We start from the raw sequence: 16,815 nt of genomic DNA, 5'->3' as shown, positions 1-16,815 counted from the left end.
ACAAGAGATATAACTAATAAATAGGGGGTTGAGTATTAAAAAATGAAAAATTTATGTAATTGTAACCAATGAATACTGATTTATACATTGTTAAATTGTATGAATAGTGTAAAGTTTTAATGATCCATGAGCCAGGATTTCGTGGGCTACCACCAAGCTCACTACTTAGAATAAAATTTAGAATAAAAGATAGAAATACCTCACCTCAGTGTGTGAATTGGTGCTATGCATCAGTTAACAAGCTCATATCTGAGACCACAATGTTACCCGACTAATTACTAAAATTAGTGGAACTCATGGAAGGTAAAGGAGTTTGCCCATGTGGAGTAACATGTGACACTGGAGCTTTCCTCCCTCTTTCAGTGGTGCACTAAGAGGTTGAATAATGACTTCCATAAGGATTTCTGGATTTTTTTTTAATCAGATCACAACAGAAGTTTATGGTTTTAATTACAACTGGTGAAACTGGAGTCTGTATTCCATCTCCTCAACCACAAAGACCTTTTTCCATGAGATTTTGATTTAAAAAATATGTTCTTATTGTTCCTCTTTTCCAATGTCTGTGTTTCTCTAAGAACAAACTCAAAGGCCTTGTTTAAGCAGTAATTTATTTTGTCCTCCAACGTATTCTTTTCATTAGAAAAATACTCTGTCATTTGCTACATGGTCTGTGTCCTCTGAGAAATTGAGCAGCTCCTGAAAAGTGTGAGTGCTTAGCTCCTCATAAGGGAGGTCCAAGACAGCATCCCTCAAACAGCACTGAGAGGGAACCAGGAAAAGGCTGATTTCAATTCCCATCCATCTTAAAAGCAGATGAATAGCTGCTGTGAGAACAAAGCCTATGTTCGCTGGCAGAACCAAATAAAAAAATACAATACTATAGGCCTGGGATTTAGATTCTTCTCTGAGCACCTTCACGTTTAATACTCAGCATCTCAGATGGGAAAAGGAGAGGAAAAGGAGAGTATGCTGTACATCATCAAGGAAGAGAGGCCAGGGGCTCAAGCTGCATTACATGTCTGTGGTTTTGTTGTTTAGTGTTGTAGGAAACTCAAGTCAATCTGGCTTCTACAACCACCAATCACTCCTTTAATTCAAATAATGAGGAAAAGTGTCAGGACTCCTTATCTCCGTTAAAGACCCATTTGAAAGGTAGTCAGAAGATCTCAAGACAATTATTTAGTTTAAAGGGTGGCTTCCTTTCTAAAAATGCCAAGGAGTTATGTCCCCACTTTTCCAGCTTTCTCTACATCTGTCATGAATGAATGATTTATGTCACTTAAAGAACCATCATCACAATTAAAAAAAAAAAGGTTAAATATAAATTTCCAAAAGTATAATTTAACAAAATTCAATGTAAGGTTCACTGTATTACCTATCACATGAATGAAACATACAAAGGGAAATCATATTTAAATCAATTCATGCATGCATATAAGCACAAAGAAGTATGTACAGAGGTATATACCTGTTAAAAATTCACCTCAGGTTCAGTGAAATACTCATGTTGGATGTCTTTGCACCTTTCAACAGGTGAGGGTTGAGCTTCGATGAAGGAAGTATCAGCCCAGACCCTAATGCCAGGTTTTGGTGGCCCAATTGCAAAAGTGCTGAATTCCAAGGGGTGCTGCAATGGGAGGGAGGTGCTGGGGCAGCTACTGTGGCCCAGCAGAGCTCCAAGAGCCTCATCCAGGACTGCTGCTTAGGGTCAGATGTCTGTCAATCCTCCTTCTGGCCATAACCTGGGTTGGAATTTTCCTCAGAAGTCCAGTAAAAATAATATTGTTTCATGCAGGCAAATAGTACATAACTTTCCAAGGTGTTGGACAACAGCTGTTGGTTAGGCAGCAGAATTCCCAAGGAACACTATTTCTGATAAGCTCAAAGGGAGCTTACAGCCCATCAATCAAGGTGGAGACCTATAGAAAATTCTTGGGATGTAGAGCAGCCAGAGTTGGAGAGTAAGGGACCATTAAAATCCAACACTGGAAGGTTTATTAACATTAGCATGACAGTAGATGAAATTTAAAGTAGCAAAAAATGTATGCAGTAATGTAATTAAAGCTGGCATCATAATGCCAAATACCTCAAAGGGCCTGAACTAAGGCTACCCTGGCAACTTTGACTTTACAACACTACATTTCACAAAGTTGATATTTCTTTCTCAGAAACTTCTGGGCTACAAAGCTTTATGGAAAGCTTTGTTTCTGGTTGTATGGCAAAGATAATTTTTTGGAAAACCTGGGCTTCAAAGACAACCTTGGAAAATATGAATTTTAAAAATATTCTAATTGATTTTAGTGGGGGAAAAGAAAAAAATAAAAGAAAGCAAAAACTGACATGACTCAGCAAAGTTTAAAGTTCAATGAAGTCTCCCTGTTCCTATAGATGAGGAAAGTGCTTTTGTTACAGTGACCATGGAAAGGTACAATAATTAGATCTCACTTTTAAAAGTTATAAAATAACCACAAAACCTTCTTACAAGAAAACTACATCTTAACTCTCTGTCCTTAAGTTGAAAACTGCTAATCATTGCTACTTGAAACCACAGCATTTACAGTACAAAAACATCTCCTGTGACCTCTTGCCTTGTCTTGCAAACATCTGCTAAGCTGATGAATGAAGCCACTAGCGCTCAACAGCAGCAGAAGTTCTTCACAGCGCTTTTCTCCTTTCTGAAAAGAGCATGCACTAGGCTCAGCAAAAGCAATCTGCTAATCTAAAGACGTGTAATTCTTTGTGACACCATCTAAACATATATTCATGGGCACATCTCCATCTCTCCTTTCACCATCAACTGGAACTGAAAAAGTGTGAAAATTAGGAAGTGCTCATATGACCTTATAAAAAGCAGATGAAAAAGATCTGTGTAATGCTGGACATCTTCAGCAAAGGGACATTGATGAAGATGGTGCACAGAAAATTTTCAGAAAAAATCAAAATTGCTATTAGCAAATGCTAAGATTCTTCAGTGGGTGATAAACACTAACAGACAGTTCCTGTTAATTCCTCCAATCAGTAAGGAATTGTATCAGACATGAAATGATGTGTGGATTAATGGTCTTGTGCTCCCTAAAGTTATAATATGTGGTAAGACTTAACCTAAAATTTTACTTTCAGTAATGTAAGTGGTACTATATACCAAAAATCATTAATATAAGCTTTTTTTTTAAAAAAAAAGGGGAAGAAAAAGTCATTGTTGGAGATGCAGTCATGTACAGTGACTCCGTGATGACAGACTATTTACTAACAGACTGTTGTGCGAAAGAAACTGATCCATTATCTGGTGTGCAACAAGCCAATAATTACACCCTCTAGAGGGGCATTGATTGTTTATTTCAAGGTTGCACAAGCCTGGATGCCTGGTGGCATTCCACAACTCAAGCATTTCACCTATTAAAGCTTTCTAGTATTGATACATTTTTAGCAAACAAAGGAATTAGTGTTCATTTGCAACAATGCCACAATACATATTTGTTACATCGTTCTTATTAATTAATGTCATATCTTCTACTGGTTAATGATTCTCTTGCTTCCCATGATAATTAGTCTGCCTGCTCATTCTTTCTCTTCTTTTGAGTCGGTGGGCTTCTTGGGTTTGTGGCCTGTGAGCCGGTGGTCTCAGGTTCCCCTGCAGGAATTACCTTTCATCCAGTCAGAGCTAATTTCAGCACAGTTGCTGAGTTTGCTTTATTAGTTTCTCCCTTATCTTGGGAGTTCTACCAGATGTCACATAAATTCTGCATTCTTTGTGTCCAGTATCAGCGAACATCGTTGCTTCCTAAGCCTTGTTAAACCTCCCCCTAGATCTGAGATCATTGAAGCATGTCATGCCCTAAATTTAAACAAGGATTTATTTTTCTGGTATATGGGCATAATTTAGAGTTTGCTTGTTAGCTGCTATCTCTTTCACAGATTAAATCTCCCTTCTTGTTGATTAGCCTTGAAAGCATACAAAGATCAAACATCAAAGAACATCCTTTCTTAAGAAAACTTTTACATATGCCACATGTTGCAATAAGACAGTACATCAAAGATTAATACAAACCTTTGCAGCTGTTTTGTTCTTATCATTTCACCCTTTGGGGACTCAGTTAAATGCACATTTTTATAATGCTGTGTTTTCTAGAAAAATGGTCCACAGGATTATTTCTATCACCAGCTCCTGTGAGCTGCCAAGTAACTCCTTCTATTGACAGGGTGTGACCCCAGCCTCACTTGGACCTTTTGTCAGCTCTTAACTACCTTACAACAGGTTGGCTTTCCTTGCACCCCACCTATGCACTTTGGTACCCTGTTAATGTGATGTAATTTCACACTACCCTGACCACAGGAAAGAAAAGAGAGAGGAATTTTTACATGCCAGAGTTAAAGAAATAATTAATTGTACTACAGTGGGATGGGGATGAGACTTGACATCCATAGCTAAAGAACAGAAAAGGAAGGGTTCACAAAAAGCCTTCCCAAAAGGTATTTTAGACCCAAGAGGAATGAGCTGCTTCTTTCCTCCAAAGTATAAACCATGGTTAAAACACAAGGAGGAGAAATTAATTCAAAAATATAAAATCCAGTGCCTACACCATAAGAAATATTTTTGAATAATAAATAATGAAATTTGAATAAGAAAATTTTGAATAACAAATAATAAATTTTAATTTGAAATTTTGAGAGGAATAGGAGCATGCAGAATGTCCAGACGCTGGCACCAGGTAAGATGCCCCACAAAAGTATACAAATGGGCTCTCCATACCTATTTTCTGCAGTTTTGAGCCTGTAAGCAGCCAGCAATCCATTCAAACCCTTTAATAAAAGCCAGGGTTCATGACTGTAACCTCCCTAACATCACCATTGGTTTGGCACAAGCACTTACAAGAAAGACAAATTTCAAAGTCGAAATGCAAAGAGTCCTTGCACAAAGGGGGGATGAGAGCCAAAAGCATAGAAACATTTCCACCTCCCTCCTGCCCAAATCTGGACACAAGACAAGACAGCGGCATGCAGACAAGCCAATTCTTCGGCTGCTTTTTTCCTAGAGCACACACTAGCACTGCTACAAGACAGCTGCAAGCTGGAAAGCAAAAATCAGCGCGCTCACATTCATCCGCTCAGCCAGAAGTCAAGCTAGAAATGTTCACTCACTCATGGATATTTAAAGGCAGCACCAAGGCAATTGGAGAAAAGCAAAAATCAGAGATGGGCTTGAGTGTGTGCTAGTTCTCTCTTTATAGAGAGAATGGTAAAATAAATCAATTCAGCAGTGGATGTGCCAGGCTGAGTTTCAAAGCCATAAGCTATGACATCTTTTTTTGGTGGGGCTTTTAAAATTTTCTCCTATATGTTATCTAATGGCTGCAGGGCTGCTCTAAAGACCAAGTAGAAAGCCTTCCTAATGACATGAATGAAATGTGTGAGTTAAATAGCAGGGTTGTTGTGATTTCTGTGTCACAGGAGGGATACAGGGACAGAATCATCATGATCCTCTACTGTGGAGGCTTGCATCCTTTGCAGGAGGATGAGAAAAGAAGAAAATGGGAAAGCAATGCTCTGGTCACCACATGCTAGTGGGCAAGAATCCCAGGCAGGCCCCAGCCACCATGTGAAAGCAGAAAACAGAGCCATGCTGTACCTCACCACAGCCTTTCCATGCTCCTGTTTGCAGCAAGGCTTATGGGAGAGACATCTTAGAAAATCCCATGATAAAACATCAATGAAAAACTTCTGGTATATTCCCAAATAAAGAGGCCACAAGTCACTTGTGCCATTCTCAGAATCTCCACAGAAATACCACTGGTATAATTTTTAAAACTTCTCCTAATTTACCATATTGCTACTGCCTATGCGCTAGACTTATAAAAATCTAGGCCCAGGCTAGAAACCTAAAACAAGATTATTTTCCACTCGGTGTAGCTCAGTCAGTACAGTTTGAAAGACCACTGATGTCTAAACTGAAACAAAGCCAGCTAAGCTGGTTAGGCTGTGGGTAAGCAAACACAATTAGGATTTTCCCATTGTGCCGTTCAGCAAACACAGAGGAAGAACAGTTCAGGACCTCCCCTCCTGCTCCTATAATATTGTCTTGCTGGTAGTATAAATCAGATCTCCAGCAGGTTGGAGGCTGCTCCAAAGGCTGCTCTGAACTGCTTAACTCACAGCCTAACCGCCCACGGGCACCCCCTGATTGTGTCCTGGCTGACATCAGGGCTTACCTGTACCCAGTGAAAGGCCTGGCCACTCTCTCCTGTCTTTCTGCTACAGGGCAAAGTCACAGAACCTTATTTAGTGGTAGAAGCCCATAAAATTGCACATAACAGGTTAATTTTGCTATGCAGAGGAAAGGGATTAATACCCAATGTTCAGACAGAAAACTTTCTAAGTTTCTGTCTGCAGGACATGGTGAGGTATCATGACTGAAAAGTCATCAATAGTTTCCAGGTGAATTCCTGTGAGAGGAATTCACCTGAAACTACCAGCAAGACATAAACAAGAAAATTTGTAGGCAGAATTTCCACAGATTTTCGTATTTTCCTCTCATTACCAGTTTCATTATTTTATATTATTTTGGAATTTTATCAGTAACGACATTTAGACTACATTTAAAATGTTCTAGGATACACAGCCTGAAGTCTAGAGGGTAAACATGTTCTTTTCTATATTAACAAAACAAAAATTATTTTTTCCCAAAGAATGCAAAGAGAAACAGAGAATGGAAAAATGCAAACTATAGTCTCTTCATGGTTAAATTGTCCTGATACCTGAGACTGCTATTTTCTATGCTCTGTCACCTGTGCATCATTGGTACCTTCCTTGGGAGGAAATATTCATCTTGATTATCTGTTTGCCATAAAACCAGCTTCCCCAAAAGAGAAAAACTGGTATTTGATATCACCCACAGGTATTTCTAAAGATTCTGGTTAGGCTTAGCAACTACTACAGTTTTCCATCTTTGGCTTCACTCTGTTGTCCTAATTGCAAGTATGCAATGCTCATATTTTTTACATTTTGTTCCATTACAAACATTTAGAGTTTCACAATCAAAGGATGCGATTAAAATATGTTATGAAATATTAGGGCTAATCGTGCTCCTCTGTTGGCTGTCACCTTTTATAACAATTCCTTATTCTCAGCTACATAATTTTAACTACTTTGAGGTCATCATTTTGAGACTGATGACAATCACAGTTATGTTTCTTTTTGTTCCTTGAGTAACTCAGCCAATTTCCTAAGCACGCCAATTTCTTCACCCCTGGCTTTGATCCTGTCAAGAACTGGCTTCAATTCCACTTTCCTCAATATAGCTCCAATATTGCTGAGCATGCAGGTCAACTAACTGAGCTATGCACGTTATACCTCAAATTATGTGAAATGCCAGGTTGAATCCTGGACCTCAGCATTGTTTGAGTTTGTACTTGACAAACAGTCCTGTGGAAGAAACAGAAAGTGGAAGGTGTGACCTGTTAGCTGGAATTTAGGCAAGTGGAGATGTTTAATTAGAGCATTTACTGACAGATTCCCAGACTGCCTTCATGCATTGCACTGCCTCCATAGCACACCAATGCCCAGGTTCCCTGTATGATGTCCCTTCTCCTCGTGATCCCATCCTACACATCCACTCTCAGCTCTCTTTTTTGTCAAAGATTGCATTACTTCATTGACATTACAAAAGCATTTTTTATCCCAAATGGTTTCTTAATTTTCAGAGGATACAGGAAGAAGTTTGAGATTGCCAAGTGAATCAAAACAGATTACGAAATGCCAGTGCTACAGTTAAGTCTGCAAACAGGTATCTCTGCCAGGGAAAAAAAGTATAATATAGCAAGTCTGCTATATTGTATTGAAAAATCACTAGTGTTCTACCAAAATATCTCTGATATAAGTAAAATAAATCTGCTTTCTTGCTCCTCCTACAGATGAACAAAGCCACAGGTACAAAAAACATTGTTTTGGCATTAAAAGGTGTGTGCACCAGAAGAGTCTGTAGCACAGAGTCAGACAGAGATAACATCAGGATGTATCTGCTGAATAAACTTGCACCACAGTTATCTAATTCCTAATTTGGCTAAGAGGCAGTCAAAAAATGAGGTTTCAAAATTAGCAGTTGTACCTACAGAACATTATTAACAGACTGTCTATTTAAATACCCACTGACTGTGTGCATAACTTTCTGTGCACTGGGAGAGAGAAAATTTCCCAAATATAAAGCCATCAGTTCAAACAAACAAACAAACAAACAAAAAACCCCACCAAAGATTACACAAATATTAATTCAGATTATTAGTTATACTTCAGATTTACCCTTTTTTGCCAGTGAAATCAGACTTCATTAAGCTCTCCCATACTCTATATCTTAGTTTTGTGTTTTATGAGCTGTAGTAATAATTTTTGTCAAAACACTGCTCATAGGTATATTGCTTCTGTCTTGCAAAAGCTAGCTCCTTTGAACAAAGGAAATAAATGTTTTCAACATTAAACTACACTCTTAGGTTTAAGTATGCTCTGTTGTGCTTCTCAAATGTTGAAGTGATAAATCAAGTGAAGTTGAATAAAAGGGGCAAGATAAACTCTCGTTTAGGTCGCCCATTTTGGTGTAACCAAAGCAAAATGTTATTGTATTTCTTATCTACCTGTGCTCAAAATTGTTAGTGCCTCTTCAAAACCCTGCAGCCAGAAATGAAAATGTTGGGCAGCGGAGGGGTGTGCTGGTCCCTTACACAAGTCAGAGCCACCCAAGCTGAGTTATCCTGTTTGCTGAGTTCTCCTGTTGCCTTGATTCTTAGGCTCTCTCTTGTCTCTTGCCTCTCTTGCTTCTTTCCTCTTGGCTCTACTGGCAACAGCAGCAACCCAAGAAGCTGCATTTCACAATCAAAAACTGTTTCAGAGTGAATTTGCAGAAGTAACGGCCAGAGGGTACCATTTTCAGTGCTTGTTTTTTCCCCTGCAAAACACCCGCGTGAACAGCAGCATTGACAGCTATGGAGTACAGGAGGAGGAGGTGAGACACGGTCTGACTTGCCCAAGCCGGCTGCTTGCTCTCTGCTGCCGACAGTAGAACATGCCTCCATGAGTTCCAGTCCTTGAGCGAGTACCAGCCGCCAGAGCCGCCAGCCGCACTCGCAGACAGAGCTGCTGCCGCCAGACAGATGGACGGGGAGGGCAGGGCTGCCGTCGCTTCCCTCTGTCCCCCCACAGCCCCGGCAGTGGGGCCGCTCTGCCAGCTGAGTGTCACTCTGTGCCCGGGGTCACTGAGATTTCAGCACCTTAGTAACTAGTGTCAGTTACTGACGTTTCTCACCTGCTGCTGTTCTGTGGTTTTTGGTGGGTTTTTTTTAACTGTTCTTTTTTCACTTACATCTACTCACATTTTCCTCTCCTTATTGGCGGAAAGGGATTTGCTAAACTACAGGGGAGGTAATTCACTTTAGACTGTGCACCCCCTTAACTTGTCTTAAACCAAAACCCACACCTCCTTCAACAAATAGTTTTGTGAGAAATGCTACTAACTTCCAAAAAAAATTAAAAGGTTCATTAAAACCTTATCAAAAATACAAAAGAAGACTGAATAGAGAAAATATTACAGTACTGGGAGCAGTGGATTTTTCCCACCACATGCTCATCCACACCACGGAGGTTTCACCTTTTAGCCCTTCAGTCCCTCCCAAAGTTCTGTCCATCGACTCCTTCCTTGCTGTCCAGTGGTGGAGTTCACTTCCTAAAACCTTGATTGGAGGTCAGGTGCTGCCACAGTAATAAGCAGACCCTCCCAAATGTCCCAAACCCAAACCACCCCGTGATAACAATGCAAGGGGGATAAAACATAACTATAAACCTAGAAAACTTCTCTTCACATATATACATGATATTTGCATTTTAATTGTGAGAGTCAGCCATCACATTACTCATCTATCACAGTCTGACTTGTGGGAAAGAAGGGACAAGACCAAGCTAACGAGGTGATATTCAATTACTTCTTAAAAACTGACCACTTAAGAAAGGTATCTGCTGGCCACTGCATTTCTTTTCAGGAAAAAAAATAATTAGTTTCTCTTATGTGTGAATCTCTGGAATACATTGTAAAGAAGGCTCTCTTCAACATGTACAAAAGAACCTTGCACAGCTTCTTTCTGATGGGATTCTGATGATAGAGAAAATATCTTTTGAAAAAGTACTGTAAATGTTCTGGAAATACCACTACTGTGACCATGAGGACACAGAATTGGATGGACAAGAAGGGACTTCAAATTCCACTGAAATGAGAATCCAAAGCTCCAAGAATTCAGTCCAATATGAACATCTTTTGTAAACTCTCCCATGGCTACCTAACTTTAAAATCTGCCTTAGTCATAAACTGTGAGATTTAAGAAAACAATGTGATAGTGAAACCAGAGGATAATAGAAAGGTTATCAATGGAAACCCATCAGAAAGAATAATGCTGAAAATTAAAAAGTGTTTAAAACAAATAAATAAAGCCCAGGTACTGAAAATCTAACAGGATGAAAAGATATATATGATATACAGCATGCTTAGGCATACTGGAGAAAGAAGCAAGAAAGAATTAATACTTCCTTAGAATTTCTATGCCACACAGAAATATATTTTCCCAGATTAAGAAATGTTTATAACATTATTTTATTATACTGTATTGTATTGTGTTGGATAGTATTGTGCTGTATCATATGGTATAGTGTTGTATCATGTTGTATAGTATTGTATTTTTGAATGCATATTTTATTAAAGGACTACTATAGGGATTTTCAGACCTATGGTGACTGAGTTTGCAAGACCACTGGTGAGCCTCAATAAATGAAGCCAAAGTGTCTAGGAAGGTATCTCCTGGGGTTGCTCATGATAGACCTGGAAATCTCCCTTAATACTGTCACATTGATTGCCCACTCTCAGTGGAGATTGTCCCTGCCTCTGCAGCCTTCAACCTCCAGATCATGAAGAAAACAAACTCAACTAGCCAATCCCACCTATCAGCACAGTAGAAAAAGCAATCAGATGCCATGGGGAGACATTCACATCAGTAAATTTGCTTCTCAGGCTATATGTCTAGAAACAGGTTTAACTGAGTCTGTGAACTAGCTTGGCAGGCTGGGCTAATATTTAACAAGGAGAGTACTATGAGCACTGATGTAGTCTCCAAAGGATTAAACAAATGGCAGGGCACCAAGGATCCTTTGATTTTTCCACTGTCACCACACATGCTCTTGTCCCAGTCTATTAGATAAATATGTTTGAAAGTCAGTACATAAATCCACACTTAGGTATTGATCTGATTTCTAGAAAGGTTCAGCGTAATTCCCACTTTCATCCCAGAACAGCAGGCCCTCTTCATCCCAGGAGAGAAATGCATCTTCTGCTAAGAGTGGGAGCTTTATAAAAGAAGAAGCAAATGTAATGAGATCAGCAAGAAAAATGCCACATGTTTTATGTATCAATATAATAAATCAATGTTACAATAATTGGATTTTTTGCATTTTAATTTGGGTTAAAATAACATGCAACATTACCCAAAATGGCAAGACACTCTGGCAAGTGCACCTGTATAGACAGTTCTCCCTGCTGCCATCTGCATTCCCTTCTGTATCACCATTATCCTATATTCTAGGTAAACACTACCCTTATTCTTTTATAAATTAATTCTCCCTCTCTCTCTCTCTTCTTTTAAATTTTTTTTTTAATTAAGACTATCAAAGGGACAAGCAGAAGCTAGAAACTGTAGAAACTAGTGCCATCAGGTATCTGAAAATGGGTCAGGAATGCACAGACAAATCATCAAGTGCTGAGAAATGAATAAGCCTGTAACATAAAGGCTTGTGGTGACTTAGGAGGGCCATGAAGTAAATGCTTTCTCAGAGTTGGTGATTCTGCATATTCTTTATGTTTCAAACTGCATTCTCAGCAGTTGGTAGAATTATTTTTTCCAAACATATCTTACTTCTGGATATGAAACATGAATACTACTATCTTAATCAAAATTACCTGTATTTGCTCACATTTACAAGGCTTTTAAAATATAGAGTTACAGAGAATTTAAAGACTTGCCAAAACAAGAACATGGACAGTTCTGAAAAGAGTCTGATGCAAATGGCTAATGAGAAACTTCTTCACTAACGTTTTTACATTCACAAATTGAGGAAACATCATCTAAGGCTGCCACAGCAAGAATACTGGGTTGGCATGCAATTAATCCCTTTGCAGAATCCCAAACTGGCCACTATATGAAACAAGTCATTATGGAAACCAGACTAATGTGCATCTTGGTTTTCTTGAGTTGCTACATACTTCTCAAAAGTCACTTAAATCAAGATGTTCAAAAGATTTTAAGAATTTTAGGTAAATGGATCTCTAGGTGTTCTAATTTGGACACCTTGAAGGACACATTAGGCTTCTGTTCAGGGTGGAGCTTACAGGAACCTTGCCAAAGCATGTTCTTTAAAGACTGTCTCAGTCTGTCTATGCATCAGACAGCTGGCTTCTCTAGGGATGCACTGTTAACCTCTGTGTGAGCTACAGTAGAATTACGAGGGGATACAATGGAGATATTTGAGATTTCTGGTGTGCTTGCAAATCTAGTGATACATAGAAATTTGGTGTTATCAGTTAATGAAATTCTGCTAATGAGTACCTGTGGTTACAGAGCAGTGTCTTTATGTCACCTGAAATTGCAGTAACTGCCACAATGCCCCACAGGCCACTGAACATCTAAAAAATCCAGAAAATAAGCAAGACCTCAGAAGCATGTTAGAATTTTAGCTAGATGGGAGGCTTGGATGCTTCACCAAGCAACTTGTGCGGTCTGAAGGTGATATGCTTTACATAATATAGATCAAATTTTCAGTCAATCCTTACTGTCCCAAAAGAACATTTTAACATAAAACCCACTAAATTTGCAGAAAGAAATTATCTGTATACTGATCCCTTTTTATCCAGTTTTGCAGGCATGCAGGTATTTGTGGACACCCCTGAGAACTGAACCAAAGACCAAACAAATTGTTTTTAAGCTTCCAGTACCCAGAGTCTCTCCTCAATGCAAAGATGTAAAAAAGACAAAGGGTGTATCAGAATGGAAAATCTGCCCTTCAATTTAAATGCATGTCCATCTAAAGCATCTGAATATATTTCTTGTAGTGTGTTTATTTTCCTTTGAAATCAAACTGTATTTATTAGTCTTCTTTTAAGTCATGATTATTATTTCCTACAGTCACAAATTGCATGGACTGTTATGTATCCATATGTAGCCATGAAATCCAAATATAAATAACATATAATACACAATTTAAGCAATGCTATAAAACAATACAATAATATAAATAACTATTAGAATCAGGGGCTATCAATCAGTTTTCCTACAAAAGGCATCTTTCAGTGAAAAGCGAGCATAAACCGCTCAACTGCTCAGTTAAGGTCTGCTAAAAAAGTAGACATGAAGCAAATTTTCAAAGACCAGTAACTCTGAGCAATGCCTCATATTAGCTCTAGTCTTCTGAAGTTGGCAGTATGCTGTCTTATTTCTGTTCTGAAGATAATTTTTGTCCTGATATGCAAGTTTCAGTTATGCCCTTAAAATTCCATCCTTTAAAATGTTCCATACTTGTCATAAAATAATTTTGGCTTCTTTACACCCAATACCCTAAACCTAAATGTAAACCAGGTTTACATTTACCCTGTAAACCCATTCATTACAATGTTGCTAGCACTTCACGAGTCTCCATATTGCACCAGATGTAAAGTTTATTCCTTTCTAAGTCCTTGATCCAGTCTTAGCTTCAAGGCATAAGAATTCCTTGGGCTCTTTTGTACGAAGGATCTAAGCAGCTTAAAAAGGTGAATTTCGTTTATGGTTCCACCAATTCATTCTCTGAATTTCATTCTCTGAAATTCTCACCAATTTTCATTCTCTGAGGAAATTTACTGTAGGTTGGTTTTGACACAATACTCTAAAATTTATGGGGTTCCCAAAGAACACCATATAAAAGTATTGGGGTACAGGGAAGGGAGAAAAAACATTCTTCTGAGGAAGTTGAAAACAAAAATAGTATTGTCCTGAAAACTCCTATGGGAGTTAAACTTGTGCTGTTTTTGGAGGAGTAGTGGAGGGCGGGGGTGGGTGTCCTTCCTTAGACCTAAAGAGGGCATTCATAGACCACTACTGTAATATCCTGCCAAATATTTACATATTTGTGGTAAGCAAATTATAATCCACAGATCCAAACTTGCTCAAAAGCACTGAAAAGATAGAAAGGTGAACTGCTACAAGTGAAGTTGTAGGAATGCTTTTATGTCACACAGAAATCTAAGTGATTGCTGCGCCCAGTCAAAAAAACCCAGTTTACAATTACATCAGTCATAAGGAAAGGTATTAAGAAAGGCACATTCTGTCCACAGGTAGAGCTGGGTAGCTTAACAGGTTCTGTACAGCTACACAGACAAAAGAATGTTGCCACCACCATGAGCATTATGTGAACAAGGACACTGCTCACCTGTATTGAAAAAACAGGTGTTGCAGATTCACCTGCTTCCATGTTGCAGCTTCTCTGCTGCCTCAACCCTCTGACGTCTCTACTGATCAACACTGCAGCTACAACACCCATCTCCAAATGCTCATCTCTTTTGTGAAAAATTAAAACACATTAGTTGATTCTCCAGGACTAAGAACTGATCACTTTTAAGATCCCCTGTATCAGGACCACAACACAACTACAGTTTGGTCTTTGCTTAGAAGATGCTCAAAAATACAGAGAAATCCAACAAGGCAAATTAGGGCAACATTTTAATTGTTAGATACATAAAATAAAGTACTAGACTGGGCAGAAATTCCCTGCAGTCTGAATGACCCTATCTGATTCCTATTTCAATGTAGGGAAGAAAAAAAAAAGGAAAACAAATCAATCAGGATTATCAAGAGAAGTAGATACACACTACAGCAATTTTTCTCAGGAAAATAATTGAGTGGAAGATACATGGCCAAGTAAAGCAAATAATCTATCATCTTATTGCATTAAAAAAAATACCAACCACAACAACAACGAAAGAAACCTAGCATAATTTAGATCAGTGGTCTCCACTGATAAATTTGTCAGGGCACAGCAATTACTTAGATTTCTGTGTGACCTAAAAAGATTCTTACAACTTCACTTTTTTTGTGCATCCCTATTAGTAAAGCATTTTTGAGCACACACACCTAGCATACATATATTTATTTTATCAGTCGTATACATACATTACTGAAGTTCTAGTATTTCCTTCTGGCACCCCATTAGATCATCTCATGCGACACTTTGGACACCACTGATTTAGATCATCTAAGTATCCTAAACAACTGCAGTGCTTTGGAAGACAGAAACATCCAAACATGTGGGCTTCTTCCTTAAAATGTTGCAGAAAAGAGTTGGAGGGAGAAATCTCTATTACCTATGGTCAGATATAGTTTTCCAGTTACAAGTAAAGACTATCAAACCATAGGTTACATTCTGCACATTGATTTAGGTTTTAAAGTAATTCAGTCATTAGAGAAATTAAACTAGTAGCTGACCCAGTCACTGGGTAATCAGTTGATGAAAAACTATTTAAAGCACCATCAGAAAAGAAGGTACAAAAAGTATCATATATTAAAAAGAGGCCTTGAGAGTTGAAAATGAGAGCAGAATGTGAGCATTTGCACAAAGAAAATACTACGCAGAATACTCCATGAGCTGACACAACTTTTGGGAGCACAGTAAACTCTGAAAATTAAAATTAGTCTGGACAATGGTGTGTCATTGGCACAACAAGGAGAGGAAATTGAGAAGCACTGGCCAGGATCAACACAGCCAGCTTCACTGAGGCACTTATTTACCACAGCCACAGAGATTCACAACTCAGCATGCCTTAAATTACACCACAGTAATGATAATTCTAATATTATAATATGTATAATTATAAAAATAATTAACTATTATCTTGTTGTACCTTGGAACAGGAGTTCACAATATTTTCAGTAGTACACAGAGAAAGACCATGAAGACCTTGTAGTCTAGTCATCTTCTACATTTCTTTTAGTCCCTACAACGGAGGTGAGATACTCAAATGTCAGCATTACAGAAGAAAGTAGCAGGGAAAAAGTACTGGCAGTCTTTTACTGTCCTTCTTAGGTGAAAGCCTAAAATTATATGCCATAAAATAGTCCAACATATTTTAGAGAAGAATCAGTGGGAAAGATGGTCACTCTGTCCTCTGTTGGACAGCACACCATAAATGTCCAAAAACAATGTATCTCCACCAAAACGTTTCAGGAATGCTACACCTCAAGTCTCTTCAGAGGGCAGATACCCTTCATCAGGAAGCTTACAGTCTTTCAAAGGAGTTTCTGGAACCCTGCTCAGATTCCCAAACCACTATTTCCTGCTTGCCTCATCTGCCAAGTTCTAGGTACCCACGTTCTTGAAGAACTCACAACATGCAAAAAGAAACAGCTCTGAGACAATGGAAGCAGTATGTTTCTCCTCTACAATGAACGTGTCCATCAGAGAATACTTCTTTAAAAGTGTGTCCCTCAAACCAGTCACCCATTTCCTCAGAAGGCAGCTTGCCTCTGATGCTGCTAAGCAAACAAGAGGTCCAAAGTCATCGTCGTTTGAAGCTGTGGCTTCTAAGGATGCACATATTCTTCTTGTGATAAAATCATAGGGTTACCCTGGGGGTATCCTCCTTTTATGGGTCCCTGACATTCCAAACATCACAAGTTAGAAAAGGTCTCCAAGGCAGTTTTTTTGTGAATCTCACAGTATTTTTGAAGGCACTAACCTCTTAGAGGATAAGATTCTGTCCAAAATGGC

This window comes from Camarhynchus parvulus, chromosome Z (genome assembly GCF_901933205.1).
Source record: "Camarhynchus parvulus chromosome Z, STF_HiC, whole genome shotgun sequence".
Classification (NCBI taxonomy): Eukaryota; Metazoa; Chordata; class Aves; order Passeriformes; family Thraupidae; genus Camarhynchus; species Camarhynchus parvulus.
This window is presented reverse-complemented; position numbering follows the sequence as displayed.